The sequence below is a fragment of the Dendrobium catenatum genome, unplaced genomic scaffold (assembly GCF_001605985.2).
Source record: "Dendrobium catenatum unplaced genomic scaffold, ASM160598v2 fragScaff_scaffold_156, whole genome shotgun sequence".
In the NCBI taxonomy this organism is placed as follows: domain Eukaryota; kingdom Viridiplantae; phylum Streptophyta; class Magnoliopsida; order Asparagales; family Orchidaceae; genus Dendrobium; species Dendrobium catenatum.
In genome coordinates this window covers 3,436,237-3,441,990 of record NW_021318618.1, presented here as the reverse complement: position 1 = coordinate 3,441,990, position 5,754 = coordinate 3,436,237, and positions in this window count along the sequence as shown.

The window sequence follows — 5,754 nt, the reverse complement described above, 5'->3', positions numbered from 1 at the left end:
GAAGTTCTGCTGCTAAATACACAGCGAGTCATGATGTTTATAATTTTTGAATATGTGATATGTGTTGAGAATTGTGAGTCATAAGGGCCTATTTTTTTATATGTGAGTTATAAGATCTTATTTTTGATGGGAGGTATAAGGGTCTTAGGGAAATATGTTATTTTTTGTATTCTTATATATGGAGTGCTTGTTTATATATTGTCAGTGCACAGTCCACCTTATTCCAATTATCTGTAATTATTATTATGCTCGATATAATATATTTATAGCTAATTGCTTTTAAATTCAGTTGAATATATAATAAGTGAAATGTTTGAATATTTATAATGGAGGGTGTGAACTATTGAGAATGGGGAAAGAGCCTTTTTAGTTGTTGTGTATTCAAGATCTTATTTGTTTGAGTCTCTATAAGTATTTTTCTAATTTTTATACAGTCATGGCTAGTTATTTAAATTATTCACTTTTAGTCTTTAGTCATATATTATAGTGTAAATAATTTATGTACATTTTGATAATGAAAGAATAGAAATTCATTGATGAGTTTATTTTTTTACTTACTAGAAGTTAATTAGAAGCTCTCTTATATATTTTAAAATTTAAATGAAAAAATTATAAAATGTTTACCCAAAATTTAGATCTTGGGCTAGCTTATAGCAATCTAACATGATATGACCTATCTATCTTTGGGTTATATTGGGTTGGGATGTAACAATCTTTTTTTGGTATCAATGCTTTAGTTTTAGGGAATCGATTATAAAATAAAGCTATTAGAAATTATCTATACTCAAGTGAGATAGTTTTGGGTAGCATATGAGCATATATTTCTTCTTATTTTCATGTGCATATATGTTCAACCATGTATTCTGTGTGGTTATTTGATGGATCTTCAAGACCCTAGTATAATAGATGAGTAGAGTACTAGTCGAGCAACACTAATATAGAGTACTAGCCATGGTGTATGTCTTTATTTTTTTTTTTTTAGTTTGCTAATCTAGTAGCCCAGTTGATAGGTGAAGCATATTAGGATTTTTTTTATCTGATTTGATGATATTCAAATGTAATTATAGATGTTTTTGAGATTAAATCCTTCAAGGTTTGAGAGTTTTATTGATGTCATAGTAGTAGAGGTCTTGTTAATGAAGTAAGAGAAAATTTTGGTAAAATGTGATGTCCTCCTAAGAGAAAGGTACCTATGACTTTACTTCAGTTAGATGGTGAGGCATAGCATTAGTAGTTGGACCTACAGAAGGAGAATTCTTCGGTAAGGTTGAATTCCTTAATCAATTAAGAGGAGTTCATATCAATCTTTATATCATGGTTTATACTTTTATTTGCATGGAAGCTACAAGATATTTTTTAAAGATTGGTTTGGAGGAGGAGGATAGTTATACAACATGAGAGAGAGTTCACTGTCTTACCAAGTTTTGCTCCACAATTAGTCAGCACTTCCGTGGAGAAGGAAAAGTTTAGATCTTCTTTGATTGGCACTCCTTTTCTAGTCAACATTGATCATTATGTTATTAAATTTCTTATGATAAAAAAGATACAAAGCCTAAATTGGTGACGTGAATTCTTTTATTGCAAGAATTTAAAATTGAAATCTTGGACAGAAAGGGAACTGAGAACCAAATGGCTAATCATTTATTTAGGATAGAGGTTGAAGAACCTACATGTGTTAAATGTGGATTCAATGAAATATTTTTATATTTGTATTTATTTATAATGCATTCATATGGTATATCTTGGTATGCTAATATTGTGAACTACATTGTTAGTGGTGTTATACCCACTAACATGTCTTATACTTAAAGGCATAAATTTTTTGCATGATGTTAAGTTTTATTTTTGGGATCAGCCACACTTAATTAGGAAATATAAATATCAAATCATTAGGAAATATGTCCCAAAAAATAAAATTGAATTAATAATTAGGCAATATCATGATTCAAAATATACAGGTCATTTTACAGGTTTTAGAACAACTTCTATGATTCTTCAATCTAGATTATGTTGGCCTACCCTATTTAAGGATGCAAATGAATATGTTAAATGATGTGATTAGTTTCAGAGGGTAGGTAACACTACTAGAAGAAATAAATTGTCTCTTAACATTATATTGGAAGTATAAATGTTTTTATATTTGGGGATTAGATTTTATGGGACCATTTGTGCAATATTTTCAAAATCAATATATTTTGATAGTATTTGATTATGTATCTAAATGGATTGAAGGAGTATAAACCCCCAAAATGGATGCTTAAGTGGCTATTAAGTTTCCTAAGAAAAATATTTTCTTTAGATTTGGAGTGTCTAGAGTGTTTATTAGAGATGGGGGAAGTCATTTTTTCAATAAAAGAGTGTAGTCTTTGATTTCAAAATATGGTATAAAAGATGGAGTTGCAACTACTTATCATTGCCAAACTAATGGTTAAAGTGATATAAGTAATAAAAGATTTAAAAAATTTAAAAAAAATACTCAAAATAGGAAAGATTGGGCTTTAAAGTTAGATGATACACTTTAGGTTTAAGGCACCTATTGGAATGTCATTCTATAAATTAATTTTTGTAAAGCTTATCATTTACCATTGCAACTAGCACATGAAGCCCTTGGATAGTAAAAAACTATATTACAATCTTAAGGATGCTAATGAAAATAGATTAACGCAATTAAATAAGTTAGAGGAATTTAGACATGAGGCTTATAAAAATGTGAAGCTATATTAGGAGAAAATTAAGAAGTGTTATGATTGTAAGCTCATTAGGAAAGAATTTGAGTATGGACAAGAAGTTCTTTTATACAATTCATAATTAAAAATATTTCCAATATAACTTAAGTCCAAGTGGTCAGGACCATTCACTGTAGTAAATGTGTATCCTTATGAAATTATAGATATATGTGACCCTAATACTACCCAAATTTTCAATGTCAATGGTTAGAGTTAAAATTATATCTTGGAAAATATGTTGATATCCTTAGGAGCTTTGTAGAACTAGCTAACCATGAATAGGATTCTACTATAGTTTACACGAAGACTATAAAATTAGTGATATTTTAAAGGCAACCCAATTGATCTTAGTGTTTGCTATTAGGAGCTGTGTTATTAGTGTTTTTTAGAGTTTAGAAAATTCTATGGCTAAATGTGAGCTTGAATTTATTCTTATGATTCTGTTGTAGTTTATTTAGAGTATAAGAATTATTTTGCAAAAATTTAGCCCAACACTACAATGCTACACCCTATAGCACCTTAGTGTTATGTCAATTATCAAAAAAATGATTTAAGTATATTACACCAAAACACCAGAGGAATCAAGGGCCACAACTCTAAATCACCCTCTAGAGCATAATAGTTATGTCCTTGTAGCACATCGTATTGAGTTCCCCATTCTTTATACTAGACTGAGTGTTATAAAGTCGCCCACATAGTACAACAGTGCTTAGTAAAATATTAAATATGGTAAATGAAGCATCGTGGTGGATATCACTTTGAATTATGCAATACTACCATTTATTTAACACTATTAGTAGTATCAAAGTTTAAAACCATATTATTTAATTCATAATGGTAGCTCCATAGTGTTTCTTGTCCCTAGTTCTACAATGCTAGTACTTGCATTAATCTGATTTGACTAAGCACTGCACTACTACTCCAGCCAACACTGTAGCACCAACAAAATTATAAATAGGATAGGGGTTGTATTTCATTTCCCACCTACTTTTTTGTGCCTTTAAGTTCTATTGCATTCAATTCTTAGGGTTCTTTTATAGTTTCCTTAGTAAGAGATGGCCCAAAAGCACACCATTGATAGGAAAAGGGGAGACTCCACATCCTATAATGCCCGTAGGTTTGTTATTATAGCCACCAAAGAGCATTATAATAAATTAGTAATGAAGTATATTATCCCTAAAAGAGGATTCAACAACCTTGCGGAGATAATCTAGGGCAAAATTATTGATCATAATTGGGACTTCTTTGCCAGGTAGGCTTGCCCCACTAATACTTTTATTATCAAGGAATTCTTCATCAATGCGAAGGAGCCTTAGAGGGAGTGTGTATTTATTCTTGGTAAGCGGGTTCCTTTTACTTTAATATCCATCAAACAAGCCCTCTAAAATCCTAATTTGAAGGGCATTAATTTGAAGGGCATTAATATTTAAATTTTTTCATGATTTCCTTAGACTATGAGGAAGTTATTAGGTACTTGAACTAAAGGGATTTTAACACCTTGTGGAAGATAACAAATTATAAAATAATAATTTTTTCTGCTTCTACCCTCATCTAGGAATCCAAAGTATGGCACTGCTTTATCATTATGAAGCTAAAGCCTAGCATAAACATTAGTGTGGTAACTAATAATAGGGTAGTTTTAAACTATTACATTCAAAAGAATATTAATGTAAATTTTGGCAGAATTATTTTTCAATCTATATATTATATGCTTAGCAGGTCTAGCTCGTAGGGCTAGGCCATCCCCCAACTTAATTTGTGAACTTTTTGAGTCAATCGGGGTAGTGCGTAACATAAGGGAGGAGCAAGTTATGTCTGCTTCTACTCAAATTAGATTTAAAATAATGTCCTTCAAAATCATCATGTTAGAGCATGGTGAGGGTTCTAGCCATTCAGACCGACCCATACATCAGCATGGTAAAGATATTATAATACTAAGAGATCAGGTTGTAGACCTTTGGGATAGAGTTAATCGAATTAGGTTTTTGTTGATCACTTCAAGAAATAGCTATTTCATACCTCAGAACTAAATTTAGAAAAATTATTCTTTTAATCTTTTAATAAGTACATCAACGACCACTAGAACTATCTAAATTTCTTTTACCAATACAAACTAGTAGCAAAATTTGTTATATTTATCCAAACATTAATATACATATGTATTCATATTGCCAAACTCATATACAATAACTAGGAGGTATATATTCACATCATACCATTTACTAGCTCCTATCTATAAAAGAATAACTAAGCATAAATAAGATAAGCTAGAGAATCCTATTTTTGTTTAATCTCACACCTCAGATCCTCTACCCTAACCTAAAATAATTTAAACCACATATAATGAGCTAAAGAGCCCAATAGGACACTAAATCCTACAACTAAACTCAAAGTGTGATAAAGAACCAGTATGCTTGCCATCAATCATTTCATAATAATAAAACTTTATATGATCACAAATTTTTTGTAGAAATAGTAAATCACATTCAATAGCCATATAAGTCATAAAATAATATAGTAGTATGGTGAAAAAGTGATGGGGGCTATATAGTGCACTTTTGAATTATGAAAATGTATAAGGCTATATCTCCCTTACATAACTCTTAGGTTTTCTTTGATATATAAAGATAATAAAGCCCATTTAATATACACAAATGTATGTGCCGAATCAAATAATAAAGTGATAGACTAGAGTGTCAAACCCATGAAACTATAGTTTACTCTACTTAGAAAATTATCCTCTTGAAATAAAAATGTAGATTGTGGAGATTCAATCAATGAATAATAATAATTAAAGATAAGGGATATAATATTTAAATAAAATGTTTTGGGTTGGTGAATGTAGATTTCCTATCTTTCTTAATGAAACTCTTATTTGTAATGTGATTTAGAGCATATGCATCGCTAGATCTCCATCGAACTTATAGGGGTGATAAAGATATTTGTTGACCTCTTACAGTTAAATCATCTCCTTAAAAACTATCATATTCTATATCTTATGTATAGGTATGCAAATATACTATTTTAT